This window comes from Temnothorax americanus, unplaced genomic scaffold (genome assembly GCF_048541705.1).
Source record: "Temnothorax americanus isolate GAGA-0224 unplaced genomic scaffold, ASM4854170v1 Scaffold5, whole genome shotgun sequence".
Lineage (NCBI taxonomy): Eukaryota > Metazoa > Arthropoda > Insecta > Hymenoptera > Formicidae > Temnothorax > Temnothorax americanus.
The window spans coordinates 1,385,361-1,402,238 of NW_027509657.1; the positions used below are offsets into that span (position 1 = coordinate 1,385,361).

A 16,878-nucleotide genomic window follows, 5' to 3' on the forward strand; every position below is an offset into this window, starting at 1 on the left:
GAATTCGCATTTGAAAAGTCGTAACATTTATATATAGCAGCAATCTGTCTGCATTGCCGTAAAGACGAGTGAAATCTCCGGCGAAGAAATGCACGAATTATGATAGATAATATTTCTTTATCTCGTTCGTTTTATACGCAAATCGGATTAAACACAAATGGAAACGTGCAGAGAAAAAAACGAAGAGCGATTTTACATTTGTAAAATCTGTTTGAACCTTTTATTCTTTTTTATACCTCTTTTTACCTTTTAATTCTTTCATACCACCATTATTCAAGTAGGATCAAATATAAAATTATTAATATTAATAATAATTTTTTATATTTATGTAAAATAATTTTTTAGTTGGAATAACAGTATTTTATAACAACTAGTTAATATTAATATATTAATTAGTATTAATTATTAATATTGTTATTACCCAAGAAATCTTACTTTTAATTGTCATTTAAGAGATTATTATATCAAAAAAAGATTTTCTCTCTGTTTGTAGTTTTCTGTTTTGGTTTTAAATATTTAAAATCCAAATTTTGTAACATAAAAAAAATACTTAAAAATATAATTTTTATGATTTTTTAAAATAATTATTTTGTAGTAGCTTCATAAATATGTTCATTGTGTTCGATTATATGTGTAATTAGCTTTTTCTGGTTTCTCTTGAGGTAAAAATGATCCTTTTCATTCTAAATACTATTACTAATTACTATTATCTCTATAGATTCTTGAGGTATAACGACGCTAAGTAAAAGTCTGGAATGATCAGATTAACGGCCGCAATTTTGCCTGATGCGACAATGACTAACTTACGCGGCCAGACGCGGATGCGCGTTTGTGTTTTCGGCTGCGCGGCACCGCTATTTCAGTATTTAATCAAGCGAGAAAGCGCATTTTATCAGCGCTTCTCCACCATTGTACGCCAGGCGGTCTTATTCTTCGTTTAATCAACAGAAGACATAGTTCTACTTATCTATGCCGACACTGCCTGATGGGTACATGTCGCGCGTCAGGCTTCTAGACGAACAATATCGCCCTTTACGCTTCGCGATAAGAGCAGTATAAGGGCACGAGGGATGAGAGGAAACAAATGCACGCGAGTCTTACTGAATTATCTCGTGTTATAAAGTTTATTCGTTGGTAATGAAGCATACACTGAGAAAAAAATGTTTTGGATTTTAGTAAATATTAGTTTGCATACAACTGTGACTCCATTTAAATAAAGAAAATTTTCCTTTTTATTAGTATATTTTTTTCCTAGTGAATACACTTATACTAATAAAAAAGAAAATTTTCTTCATTTTAGTAAATAGAGTCACAGTTGTATGCAAACTAATATTTACTAAAATCCAGAACATTTTTTTCTCAGTGTAAAAATATTAGTGCCATGACATGATTATATTAGGATTTCTCTCTCACTTGTTTCTTATTTTTTATTACAAAAAAATAGTAAATTCTGAATAAATATGTATCTGAACAATAAAATGGCATTATACAGGTAACCCTCGAGTACGATTAATGTGTTATTCTCGAGACTTACCATTATAGGATTCATACTCAATTTGGAGATCACGTTTCATGTTTAATTAAATTCAATTAAAAACCATGCAATTCAAGGACTCCGGATCCATATAAAATTGGGCACTTGGTTTCAAGTGATCATTAAAAAAAAAACTTTTAAAAAGGCACAATTTTTTGCCGTGCCATTCGAAACTCCGTACAATTCAAGTACCGTGTTACTCGAGAGAAGATCGCCTGTTATTATAAAATAGATTGAAATCGCACCTCGATTTAACCGAGTTCAATCGGATTTTGATACGTATACCATTTCAAATATATATATATATATATATATATATGATACACAATGAGATACGTAAACGTCCTATGTTCGCTATCTTGATCTACAATTCATATGAAAATTCACCTCTAGAAAATAACATTTCTGTGCGCGACGAGCGAACAAAGGTCTTTTTCAGCCGGCAGAAATACGATTCGATCGTTATCTCGTTAGAATATCGCGCGGGCAGATCGTAGGAAAGGCTTTTAACTGGTTGGTTACGAGAAACCGCGGGGCAAACCGTACTTCGGTATGAGATACACGGGGATCAGACCGTTATCATCGCGAGGGCCATTCATATATAGAGAACGACTGGAGGAGCGTGTCGGGGGTGTGTTGTATAAACGCGAGATAGTATACAAGTGTAATCCGGTTTACAACCGGTAGCATATATTCATCTCGAGATTTACGAGCACCGACCACGGCAGTTCGCTGCAGTTAGGACTGCATAAATCCGAATGAAATGCTGATATTCTCAATTCGGAATTACGCGATTACTTTGGCTTTCTTATTTGACACACTTGGAAGTTATTAGTTCTAGAATAATTAATATAAAAGACCTAACATAGTTAATGTATTAATTATTCTTAACTTCTTTTAACACATATACACAGTAATCGATTTATTTAATACATAAATATGATATACAAATATTTATATGCCTCGTACTTATCAAAATGTTATACGAAAGAGAAAAACGTTGGCTATTTTATTCTATCTATTAAGATGAATAAAAACAATTAAATTCTGAAAGAATCGCTTTGTAACACTGTCTTTCTTTTATATGCAAAGTTATCTTAAATACTATTTCACTGCACCTAGTAATAAATGCATAATATGCCACAATTCTACTTTGAATTTAATTTTTCTCAATAAATTGCTTTTTAAGCTTTCTCTATTCTGTGCTATTTTTAAAATACAGGGCCAGAATGAACACGTCCGTTGTTTAAACGTCTGGAATAATTGTTGCGTAGGTTTTTTCCAGTGCATTGATATTGAAGGTGGGAAAGCAATTTTTTTCTCCTGCATCATTAACGTTGATGCGTGAGTGGAGGAAATTTTTCGTCACAGCTTAACACGATGCGTGTTTATAACTATAGGAAAATTTCAAGCGTTACGGTGGGAAGCACGGTGCTTTTTACAAGTTTCTGAAATTGTGAGTTGGTATAAAACAAAGGCTCTTTTATAGTCAAAATTTACGGATTCCTTCTGTGCGATGTCTCCCGTAAGATAATATATATTTTTTTCCAAAATAAAGCTGCTAAATATTCAAAGTATTAAAGTTTACAACGTTGGACTATATCTTTTTTTTTAGCATATTGAAGACATAGTTTTAATCTTATAGCGCTATCATTTTTTACCTCAATATCTTTATCTTCAAAATTCGTTTGAAATATGTTTTAATTTATACAAATAAAAGAGTCAGTTCTTTTTAATCCTCTGTTATCTTAACGCTAAATAATCTTCTAAGAATTCTGCTCTTTCCAGTTAAATCACCGATTTTTCGCAATATATTTGCGCGACGTACTTTTAAATCGTCTTAATCTTCCATTTAATTCTACTTAAGCATATTTAAAGAAGCACAATTTTTCACATCTGGAAATGGAAAAAGTGGGGCTGGAATTAAACTATCTTGAGCACGCTATTGTAATAATTTAAAAAGACTTTCCGTTTTCTTAATGTCATTTATTGCACCGTTGCATCGAGTTATCTCTTATAATAAGATAGAATTAAATTAATCTTAATTCTTTTTATTAAAATTTATTATTACAGAATTAAAAATATATAAATCCAGATTTAAAACTCTATTGAATACAACCTTTTTAAAAAAAATTTTTTTTCTAAAGCTCATGTGATATCTTTATTTTAATTTACAAACACACTTGTTTTTTTTATTTATTTATTGGTTTTTTCTTTATAATTTTTCACAAATCGTTTCTTTTTTTTTATTTACGAACACGCATGTATCTTTCTGCGTGTTAAAATCAGATTTAGAAATTTTAACGTAAATCCAGCACACATTCCTCGCAAATGCAGAGCGAAACCTTGAAACTAGGATACGAGTATTATACATATAGTTATTGGTATAAGCGAGAATCTCTGTAAACCGCTATTTCATATAATAATGCAAATTTAGCCTGATTCAGTTATCCGATTTATCTGGGCGTAATTTAATAAACACCATTGCTTCATTGAAAATTTAATTCAATTCGCAATATATCAAGTTTTGTTTTATAACTGGACAAAATTGTGACATTATTATCTAATTTAAATTACACAATATAGTAATTTATATATCAACTTAATATATGTATAGCATGCAATTTTTCAATCTTATAACAGAATAAAATATGTATACATATATGTATAATGTATATAATGTATCGATATAATGTGATTTAATTTTATTAATCATTTACGGTTGGTATCGCCTCGTCATAAAATCTGGATGGCCACAAATGCCACTATAAAATCTATAACAGAATTATAAATTCACAGTTCCGAGTCATGCATCAGGTGTTCCTGTTGACCACGCGACTTTTTTCATTTGCTTCATTTGCATATAGCCACCTGGGAACTACAATTCATTTTTTTGCCCAAATTCGTACACGCGTGAGAGAGATTCATCTATCTTTTCGGAAGCGAAGTATAATCTGACGTGGTTCTGGCTGCAAAACTCCACGTCTATCTCATTGCCGAGATAAAAGCAATGCATTTGGAGATTAACTCTTTTTACGGAAATATTTTTTTGCAGGAACATTTTCGAGAAACGGAACAATCCGGTTTCAGCCGGACTTTATCCGTCGCCGACATATTGTGCTTTCTGTCATAATTATTATCCGTGATTTTTTTGTTATCCACGTTTTTGTTTTATAACGGAGAGCGTCTTTTCGTACTCGAAAGATAACAATTCTTAAGTACAATTCTCGAAGCAATAGTGTGTGAAATTGTTTTCACAATATAAATGATAAGACGGCTGATTGCACCCCATTTTCCCCTACACGAGCAAGGAAGCAGCCATTCTCTCCGTCGTAAAAGTTCAGAGAGTTGGGAGACACGTATAGGTGTAGAAAATGCATTTGCATTATTTTTAGATCGTGTCTCTGGACGCACGATGATTTTTTCCGGCGAATCGTTGCGTTCGCCTCGCCGAATTATGAATACACATCGTGCGAAATAACAAAGCGCGAAATTTTTGCATAGTTGCAATCGAGCGTTCACGCGCGTTCTCGTAAATGATTTCAATATTCAGATAGCGAGAGATATAGGGCGTAATTTTAGAATTAATTCAAAAGTCATAAAATGATTGTGTACATCAATCAATGGAAAATAATTACATTATATCACAATAGCAAATTTCACGGAAGTAGTGAAAAATGATAGAATAACCTTTCCGCATAGAACGAGTAATTGAATGGTAGGTATAATCGAACTGTATACGGTATACTTGTTACAGTGTTTTATATTGCCTTTGATGGAAAATATGCTTTTATTGAATTCTCCCTGAAATGTAGATGAAAATAGGCTTTTTTTTTTTTACCAAAAATGGACGCACGACCATTTCGAAGTTGTTCAATTTCCGGCATAAGCGACCGTATTGCATGTTACACAAATTGCATCCGCACAATCAAGTATTGCAATATTAGTATGTTTATAATTTTCTGATATATCTGAAACATTATTAATTGTTTCCGTTAATTAGCATAATTTAATACACACTTTAAGTACGGAATTCAACTTCAAGATTCCAAGAAGGTACAAGCAAAAATGATTTAAAAGTTGAATTTGAAAACTGATTTATGACAATCTTTTATTATCATATAAGATGCTTATTTACACAAGCATTTTTTGAGTTGTGCAAAAATAGCTGTAATTTAAGATAGGGTGCCCTTTAAATCCCATAAACGTGATAAAGAAACACAAGAGCACTAAACTGCTAAACAAACTTTAAGAAAAAAAGCACCGCATTCTCCTTCGTATTTCTTCCATCGTTGAAAAGTTTCTCGCGGAAAGAGATTTTCCCGTACGATTCCCTGGTACTCATTGTATGCCCCATTAAATTATGCACGCAGCGTTCATTTGCATTTGCTTTCCTTCAACAATCCCCAAACCCATCGTTATCTTAAACCTCACCCTAATATAACCCTAATGACAGTTATCCTTTTGATTCGGAACTTCTAACATAAGTGTCTCAGAACAATAGGCACGAATGTCTCAAGACTCTGAAACTTGTGGTTATTAGCATTGCGAATATGTAAAACATTTCTCAATTTTATTTATTTTAATATTTCGATAAATGTATTTTTAAGCGCACTATATTTAGAACATATATGTTTACATTCTATTTTTGGCATTAACACAAAACTCTTTCAATTAAAGAAAAAATAAAATTTCTAGTCAAACAAAGTACAATACATTTTGTGTTAACTCAAAACTACGAATTTTTGCGGAAAAATTCTGCGGAAAACCACTAGATAACAATCCGTCAGTTATAGACCACGTATATATACATCGCAAGCTCTCATATACACCTTTGTTGATGCCTGATACTTTTTATCTGTTGTCGCTTTTCTAAAAATGGAAAATCGGATGTGCTCAATAGACCCTACAAAACAAGCAAAAAAAAAAAAATAAATCGATCGAAGCTAGAAGCTCCGTTTTACTGTAAAATAAAATATTACGGTAGTTTTCGCGTTTAAATCGCCGTTTCCGCCACTATAATCGTAAATTCGCGCACTCTTTTCTCCATATAAATTCAGAAGTTTGACGGAAATCATTTGTCAGCGTCGGTGACAAATGATTTACTCTCTCCGTACTTATTTCTTTTTTTTTAAACAGCTATTTTTTAAATTGCTCGTATATCATTATGAATAGTAGCAGAGAAGCTTGATGCGACCTCGACGAGCTTCCAACTATGAAAGCTTTCTCCTGATTTGCGTGCACATGCGGTGATCATGAGAACGGCATTCCAGACGCAGAATATAAAATAGAATAGAATATAAAATTTTGCGTACCGCGCGAGCACCTTTTTGCAAATCTAATACGCAGTTTACACCCTTCTGCACACAGTTAACACCTTTAAAAAAAACTTTTAGTGCGGATTTGACGCTATAAAACCTATGTTTAAAACATTTTTTCATATCTCTTATTGCTATTCTCTTAGAAAGTCGATTTTTATCAAAGGGATGCTCTATTTTTAACGTGCGTAAGAGCACATAATAAATAAAGAAATTTGTATCTTCTATTTTTGACCTATATACTGCAATATATCTCAAACTCATAAAAATCCGAGAGAGACATTTGCATATGTTTCTTATCGTTACTTTTTAAGATATCTAATAAGATCGCGCTACATATACCAAAGTAATCTTTACTAATGGATCTTACAAATATGTTGAAGAGGATCTTGGTACGATCTTACACAGAATCTTCCGTAGAAATACGCGCGTTTTCTAGGGCATCCTGTCTACATACCGTAAATCTTGGGGGGAAAAAAAAAAAGCTCTTGTCGTAAATGGCACAGTCGGCGAAGCTACATTCACTGTTTTTGGGGTAACCTATTTCGGACATTCTGTATTCTATACAGTGTTCAGATCTATTTTTGTACCCTGTCAGCAGTAGCCTTTTTGTATTCAATGGTCATTTGGCTGATAGCGTATCGCAACTATTTACGCAATAGTTTGGTAGGGAAAAACAATGATATATAGCGGTATTGTAAGTATTGCTTAATGGGGAACGGGGAACGATATCGCGTCTCTGTGATTAATGAGCAGCTAGAAGGTTTAATATAAGCGTTATGTGCTTTCTTCCAATATACATGTAGACGAAGACTTAAGGTAAAAATGATGAAAAATGCAAAAGCGTGATATACGATGCATTTTCAAAAATAATATTAAGAAGAAAAAGCAGTTTCTTTTATTTTTTGTAATTATAATAAATTTCATATGTGCGTCGTTACAAATTTGTCGTATCTATATCAAATGCTGTTTACAGATTGCATATTAAATGTTGTTTGGAAATTGTGTACCACGCGAGGGGGAAACGCGATTATTGAAAAAAAAAACGCGAAAACACTTTGTAGGGCTATAAAAATTTCATCGATACCATGCATCAGTATTTAGTGGCCCCATATGAACTGTTCTGTATAATGTTTTGGATCAAAACGGAATTTAATAAACTCTATTACAATTTTAATAAACGATAAACGTGTATATCCGTTCAAACAGCTCTGTTGTTTACATTCTGACACATATATGTATATGTATAATATATTTATAAATTCCATTAGTACGAAAATACATTTGGTTTCTTTTTGGTAAATAAAAAGTGATTCGATGTTTGCGTTGCACGAGCATTATAAGCGCAGCATTAATTAAAAAGGATGAAAATTAGGATTAAAATTATTTTTAATTTGCACACGACGAGCAACAAAACGAATTTGGAGAAGGCACAGCTATACATTCAATAGAAGTTTCTATTTTTCACAGGAATTTATTTTAATCCGCGTATTTGCATTTTTACGAGAGAAAGAGATTTTAAATTTTCGCCAAAATTCATTTCTGGGAGAGAAGCACGATGTGTGAGTATAATCGTGAAACATAATATATACGCCGACACTTTTAACAAGAGCCGTTGCAGCAGGATTATCCTGTTTCACGCCAAGAGGTGCTTCCTCTATTGGCATGTATGTTCGCGTACGGATGTTGCGTAACCGGCGAATTTACCTTACGCGTTCGATGTTGGTTATTCCGTAATGCGGTGTACGATCGAGTTAATCGGAATTTAGCAGCGCGCACTACAAATGCGTTTGCATTAACGTACGCAGGTACTACACGCTTCGTCGGCGCTATTTCATTATAATTATCATGGTTTCTGGCAAAAGCTCGTTAGTCAAAGAGACTGCGAGATGAATTATGGATATGGAAATCGATACACACAGGATTTATGGAAATATGTGTATATATTAACTTTTCTCGGATAATTTCGGAAAGTGAGAATATGATAGCTTTGTGGAACACGTAAATATCTCTGTGGTTCAATTTCGAGATAATTCAAGTACGATCGTTGAACATAAATTATATTATATGTTTATTTTCAACGTTAAACAAATCGGTTCGACAGATCAAGCTTCGAGAGAGGTGGCTGTTGAAGCAAAGTTTACCTGCAATTATAATTAAATAACAAAACTTCGTTGTTTATTTATAGTCCGCTATCTAACTCACAACAATTTCTGAATTTATAACTTTGAAATCTGTCAGAGTAAAAAACAATATTTTATTCGACATTGTTATTTTTCTGGTATATAAATCTGTTGTTTAAAATTCAAGTTAATTGAACTACATGAAATATATATACGTTTGCAAAAATGCATCAGTGATATCCTTCGTGTACGTGATGTATTCATGCATTTATCCATGACTTTTTGGCATCTGTGTAACTTTTTGTTAGTTTTGAAACATATTAATTCAAACATATCAATACAGAAATAGACATATTACAATCGAACACGCTTATTCGCTGACAAACATTATTATTGCGTATATCAGATATCTCTCGTGTCACATTGACAGATCGGGAGCACACAATTAATTCCGCACAATTCGATCAACTTTATCAGTTGCCGAGAGGATGAATACATCGTTACAGCGATATTGTTGTATCGAATCGGTTATCGCGAAATCCCAGAAATGACATCGCGGAGATCACATTATACGGAGTGCCATATACACAATTGGTTATTTTGGCCGACGAACTCAACAAGGTCAGAGAAGATAACATAAGATTCTTCGATAAATCTCAATAAAGAGACGAAGAAGGACGTTAAGAGTTTGTTTATCTTTTTCGAAGATCTTTGCATTTTTTTTTATATTTAATACAGTAACAAGTTTCGTTAATAATAAAATACTATCGAATGTATCTGATTGTGAGTATATAAATTGGCGATAAAATTGACAATGACACATCTAAAAGCATTTGACGGAATCGTTATTGCATTGTCAGCGAAGATAAAACGCGGATAAAGGATAATGCCGCGATTGTTCTCCGTCGATCCTTTCTATCGTATAAATAACATAATGAAAATAATTACCTTTCGTGTCATTTATCACGGATAAAATTGTCAGGGCTTATTGTCGGATGACGATGCGACATGAAAAATTTATTTACGTTATCAAGATATACCTATATTGCCCGATAGCGACGGAATTCAAATTATTTACGTTGTGAGAATATATACACTCATCATATATAAAAATAAATGCAACACACACGAAAAATTACTAGCGATAAACTGGGATTATACACGGCAATGTTTGCCGACTTGTCTCTGAGCGGGATACAAATCGATTTTATTCGAATAAATAAATCGTCTCGCGTTAACTTTAGAATTGTGATCCCATACGTTATCTCTGTTAATAAACGGAAGTGTATTTCACTTCGAAAAAAAAGTGACAAATTAAGAGAGTCTAATTTCAGGATTTCAAAAACTAATTTGACACTGTCGCAGCAATTTATTTCTCGTAATTTGCATGTAGATATGGACTCGACGTGGAAATAGGAAAGGATTAATATAGATTATGAACACGAACATAAATTATTGCAACAATTTCGAGTGCTTTGTGCGGCAATTGGCAATCCTTCACATAGGTTTCGATATACTTGAAATGATGTAGGAGTATAAGTATAGCAAATTATATATCTTCGAAATATTCATAATATTACTCAATTAGTTGACTATTAAGGTCCAGTTTCACACAAGTGTCGGTTAACTTTTAATCTTACAAAGATTAACTCACTCTTTGTCTCCTTCTAACGTTCCCCTTAGAAAGAGACGAAGAGTGAGTTAATCTAAGATTAAAAGTTAACCGACGCTTGTGTGAAACTGGGCCTAAATTACATTGATAAAACTAGAACGAGCACTAAACGTTTAATGTTAGCTTATTTGTGGAGATTAATTCGAATTACAAAAATACAATTTTTTAGAATTTGTACACAAAATCTACACGATTTATTAAATTTGTACTATTAATCCTTTAGATTTAGCAGCCGCACGTGGGCAGAGCGATAACAGAGAATAAATTAATTCGCCGGTGCGCGATTATTTTAACGAGACAATACTTTGCACCGTCACCGAGCAAAAGTTGAATGAACAGCAATTAGATCGCCCCGTAAACATGGTGATCGAATTTACTCACCCGCCACCGCTGCCTCGCTGCTTCCCGACGCTGCGCGTCCCGTGCCATTGTTCGTTTCACCCATACGAGAAACACGCGAAAAGAATTAAGCATCGCTAAATACTTACGATCGCGCGTGCCAATTAATGAGAGCTAATTAGTGAGAACGAATAACGAATATTCTTCCGACGGATTTACGGAGAAAAAAAAAAAGAAACGCGCGAGCGACGCGAAGTAAGCGGCGACACTGGCGCCGAGTGTATCGCGAATCGCGACGCCGAGAACGGCTGATCCTCATCGGGATTATCGGGGGCGATCGGGACGGAGCAGAATCGAGATTAGATTATTACGTAAACAAATCGAGATCTTCCGGGCTTTCTCGCGCGCGCGGGCGGATGACGGGCGGGTTTGTTTACGAAGCTTATTCAACGACGCGCGTACATACGTCCCTTATTGTTTTGACTGGCACGGTCACGGTCGTGACGTCACGGCGCGTCGCGTCCCCGAACCACGCAGTGCGTATATTATTAACCGCGCTCGGTGAACCGCGTCGCGTTTTTTTTTTCATCGCGATCGCGGGCGAATACGCAGGAGTGCGTTCAGGAATTACGCCTATAGGCACACCTAGGGTAAAGACCCGTGCACATAGAAAAACTTAAGCGCGCGGTAAGAACTCAAGCAGTATAAGCAAATCAGCCAATCACAGTCGAGAACTCAAGACGTAACGTAAGCAGTAGCGAATCCAAACTGTTGATTTCCTTAAAAGGCCTATCTACATAAGACGCAGAACGCGAGTCGCAAGCACACACACAACAGTCTACATGTCAACCTAACCTCTTTGTTAGATTGACATGCAGACTGTGCGTGTGTCTTGCGACTCGCGTTCTGCGTCTTATGTAGATAGGCCTTACTGCTTACGTCTTTTACTGCTTAAGTTGTTCTATATGTGCCCAGGCCTTATACTAACGCTATAGTGTATGTGACGTAATTCGTAAACTGTAGCTTAGGCCGGTATTTATAGGCTGCGGTCCACTTGATGCTATAGAAATGTTTTGGAGCGTTCTCTTCTTCTCCTTCTTTCTTCGTTAAAAGAAAAGAAAAGAGGAATGCTTCGAAGCATTTGTAGCGTCAAATGGACCGCAGCCAGTCGGATCTTATTTCGAGACCGTCTTAAGTAATGTCTTAAGTTGATAATACGTTCTGTGATTAGTTTGTGACATTTTAAGATTGTGTTAAGACGGTCTTAAATATAACATCCGACTATATGAACACCGGCCTTAAGGGTCACTTCGACCAAACTCCGATTAATTTAATCGTTGATTAGTTCACTGGAAATGACCAATCGCATTTGTCAATCTTTTTAAGGAGCAAATGCGATTGGTCGTTTCCAGTGGACTAATCAACGATTAAGTTAATCGGAGTTTAGTCGAAGTGGCCCTTAAAGCCCCTTGCACAATGCCGGGCAACAGGCAATAGGAACAAGGAATATAAATCAGAAATCACGTATAAATGCAGAATATATATAAACAGTGACACAGGCAATAGACACAGAGTTTCCGTCACGTTGGAAATTCTGTGCCTATTTGCCTGTTGCCAACCGATCGTAGCATTCGAATTTTTTAGGTTGTAATTAACGATTTTTTGGTCACTTCCTATTCCTATTGCTTGTTGTCTGGCATTGTGCAATGGGCTTGAGTTATACCCAGATTGAATTTCTGAACGCGGCCCATGTGTGCGGACCCAGATGTGCGTGAGATAGATTCTCGAATCGATACGCGGCGATCGATCGATCCATCGATTCGACTCGGCTGCGGCGATCTCCGCGGAGTCGCCACACGGCGCGAAGTTGGCCGCGCGTGACGCGTTTTTTTTCGCACTGGCCGCATTGGGGAATTCTTCCGTCGCCGCCGTCGAGGCTTCGCGTCGTCGTGTTGCTCGCTCGTTCCGGTCGCATCGCCGCGCGTGTAATGAACGTCGGGAGTGCCGCGAAGCGAAGCGTCGAAATCGTTAGGCGACGGGCAGCCACGCAGCCAGCCCAGCCGCGCGTTTCTCCGTTTGTGCGCGTACGTGTGCCAGAGAAAAAAACGGCGAGCGATCGATTTCCGTCCCGCGTTGCCCGCTCGTCGAAATCGCGTCGCGAATGCCGTGAATGTAATGCTAATTAGCATACGATTGTAATTGTAACTGCGCGCTTTTCCGATCGATGCGTCAGCAGCGTGAGCGAGTGTTCCGGAACAATGGAACAGTTCGGCGGGGGTGCAACGGCGAGGCGTACAATGGCGGTGGTTGCAACAGCGGCGCTGCAGCGGCGAGGGTGCCTCGACGACTTCACTTGTGAGTGAATTCGATTTGTACTATATACGTATACATTAGCCGCGCGATTGATTCTTCATTCGTCCGCTTTAGATCGCGGATGCGAGAAGAAACGTCGCGAAAATAATTTCGCGAATCTAGCGGGATGATTGATGTGTGCAAGGCGAGGTTAAAAATTCAATCCTGATGGGAAACGCGCGATCGAATTACTTCGCAGAATACGACCCGCTTTCGTGTCAATTTTCCGGCCAAAGGTCAATTCGCGACCGTTCAGTCGCAATAATCGACTGATTCGCCGTGGATTAATTTTGTTCTTAACAATTGAGAAATATAACTCCTTATATTTACGTTAAATTTTGTATTGCATGAAAAGACACAGTTAACTGAATTCATTCTTTTGTTTTTATACAAATTCTCTGTATCTTAATGAGAAGTAAGACCATTACACGAGCATTAATATAGATGTTACGGAAAAATTCATATCGAATTTTTATATGTATTATTGTAACACATTTTTCGCAATAAATTCTTTACAGTTTTTTAATAATTAAATCGTGTCGATTTAATTGTGGGGGGAAGGAAGGGTTTTTTAACGTTCTAATGATAACTGATGTGTTTTAAGTCCGGCTGTGATCGGAGCACAGTGAATAGTTGGACATATAAAAATTCGATATGATTTTTCCGTAACATCTATTAATGCTCGTGTAATGGTCTTACTTCTCATTATAGCCTTTGCTTCAAACGAGCGAAAAATAAGTTTCCCTGTATTTTGTTAGAAGATATTTTAAATAAAAAATTAAGCAACAAATGATTGCTGGAAAATCCCGTTTAAGCAATTTTAAATTTAAATTTAGCGAAAAATGTATGTCATGGAAATTTAATGCGATCAGAGAATAATTAATAATATAATCGGTAATAATCTCTCAGTCGAAGAAAATTTTTAATTCTAGAAACCCCTGGTGATTTACATAATTTAATTTCTTTTATTTCTCGTATTGCGTAATCGGAATAATAAATAATGAAAAGAATAAAATATAGTCATGACATTTTCGAGCTCCCGCTGCCATTTGCCATTTACGTGCATCTGTTATAACGTTAATCCTATCACAGAACGAAAGTTGTATCGATGAAGTTAAATTTTCGCTCGATAACTTATTAAAGCCTGTTCGCTTCAGTTTTACACCAGTTATTTCGTCATTGCTGATGCAATTACAGCAGTTTAACGAAAGCGTGACGATCACGTATTCTTTAATTAGCCATTACGAAGTTTCAAATTGATCCTGCTTTCGTTTAGTTTGCTAATGAAATTTTGGAGAAATGATACGCGCGCAATGACCATGGCGGTCTCGATGGCGGTAGCAACCGGTTTCATATGAAGCGTCCTCTTCCGTATTATCACATCAAAGTTTGTAAATTAATTTTATAAAATATCATTTTTTTCATTAGTGTAACAGAGATATGTTTATAAATTATTTATGTACAAAAAAATGATTATACAGTTTATTTTTGCTACACTGAAATGTATAAGAGAATAATTTTTCTGTGATAAATTTCTGAGTTGATTTTTAACGAGAATTTCATTAGGTAATATATTAAATATAGAAAATATATTAAAGCCAGAAAAGGATTTAATAATAAACGGATATGAGACACAATAATTTTCTTGGGCAGCGTGTAAAACTTTTACTCATGGTATAGAAGAGAATTTTCGAATTTTCTCTTAAAATTGGAGTCAAATTTATTTTACAGAACTTCTAGAGATAGTCGCGCAAAGTTAAATATTGGATTTTCAAATCCTTCGATAAATTTCAAATGCATAATTAGAGGAGAGCTTCATACAAGGTCAGTCCGAAATAAATATTTCTTTAAAATTTTAGATACAGATATTTTAAATATTATAGATATTGCAGATGTTACAGTATATCTTCCATAGATGTAATTTCGATTTAACTAGGATTAAACCATAAATCAGATCGTTAATTAATTAAAGCTCTCGATCTACTTAAGGCTATCGATCCGATCATATAAATATCGATTGCCTAAATGCTGGTCTTATTTGTATTACACACACAGCTGGCTATTTATAACTGGTCTCTCTCTCTCTCTCTCTCTCTCTCTCTCTCTCTCTCTCTCTCTCTCTCTCTCTCTCTTTCTCTGAGGGTTAATAATCTAAAAGGGCCTGCATCACGTGTAGATATAGACATTAAGAGCTATGAATCCTTAGAGATCTTCATTACTGCCTTTAAAGGTCGGTTGTACTGTTGACGCATCATTATTCATGACTGCAATGCTTTAAATTATCGTTGTTTAACTTTTCCACTGGATGTGTTAGACATAATAAGGACTGAAACAAAACTGCTGACAAAATGTCAATAGATTAGGAATTAAGCTTTTATTTTAAAAATGTAAAATCAACAATAAAAAAAAGTTTGTCAACAGAATCTGTTCTATTATGAAGTTAATTTTATTTAATGGAAAATAATATAATCGTTTATTTTTATTCTCGAAAATTAAGAACTTTGTTAAGGAGATGCCAATTACACATTTAAAAATTTGACAATAACGAATATTATAATTCAGAATACTTTTTTATAATCACAATTTTTATTAAATTTATTAGTTTTACCAAAATCAATCATCTTTGATCGTATAGACTAATCGACTCCCTAGGGTAAACTCGGGTAAGATGGCCATACAGGAAAGATGACCAATACCTATGTTTTTTCAACCTAGCTCGCCATGAAACATCGAATGAACATGGTCGTATGACCATCTTACCCGAGTTTACCCTATTCTTATTTAGCAGTATATTTCTTGAATAAAACTTTTCATTTTTGCAATATTATTGTTAAAAATTGAAATCAAGCAAGTGTTGCAGATGAAAAAATTAAATTTAAAATCACATTTATCTCGAGTCATGATCGGGATCATGATGTTAAGCGACTTACATTTGAGATAGAACATAATAATTTTCTTTTGGTGATTGTGGTTGGTTCTTTGATCATGAATTCTAAGACCATGTCATTTATGATGTTTCGTTATACATATGTGCAATTCCCGTTGTATTATCTCTGTCTTTTTTCTCCGATTTGCCTCTTGCCTTATTAAGCGGAAGTTATAAACTTCATGTATAAAAATTGCGATTCTCTTTATCGTAATCGTAATTTGTCACTCCACTTGTTCGCTTTTACCGCTTTCCCCGCTCATAATTCAATCTTGCTGCAGGCGACGTTTATTTCCTGAATGCTTTCTCATTACGTCGTGCAATTTGAGATCGCAATAAGTCTCGTCAAAGGTCGTAGATTTTTGTGTGTGTGCGATCGCGTATTTTTACGGAAAAATTTATTTGAAAGAAACGTTGTATTTTATCCGTATCACTTTTCTCGTTTTGTATTATTGTAATTATTTTCGCTATATTTAGTTTCAATATTATAGCTCGCTTTATTATGTTGTATGCGCGAATATATAGAATATGAGATCACGAGAAAAATACATCAAAATATCTACACATTTTTTAAAATAAAATTATTATACAGCGTGTGTTTGACCTTATGAGCA

The 16,878-nt window shown here is 34.9% G+C and overlaps 2 protein-coding genes across 8 annotated transcripts in view; one reads left to right on the forward strand and one right to left on the reverse strand.

Annotated features, from left to right (window-relative positions):
- Fmrfar (FMRFamide Receptor) overlaps positions 1 to 16,878 on the reverse strand; it is a 51,959-nt gene that overhangs the window by 31,314 nt on the left and 3,767 nt on the right. Inside the window, exon 1 of one of the 7 annotated variants that reach the window (XM_077418103.1) lies at positions 11,029 to 11,125. The exons of the other annotated variants lie outside the window; for them this stretch is intronic. The gene's annotated coding sequence lies outside the window, so the exon portion shown is untranslated. Of the gene's footprint in view, positions 1 to 11,028; positions 11,126 to 16,878 lie in introns of those variants that run through there. 7 annotated transcript variants of the gene reach the window in all.
- Positions 12,558 to 16,878, forward strand: part of LOC143903963 (uncharacterized) — a 45,350-nt gene continuing 41,029 nt past the window's right edge. The window contains exon 1 of the mRNA XM_077418095.1: positions 12,558 to 13,341. The gene's annotated coding sequence lies outside the window, so the exon portion shown is untranslated. The remainder of the gene's footprint in view (positions 13,342 to 16,878) is intronic.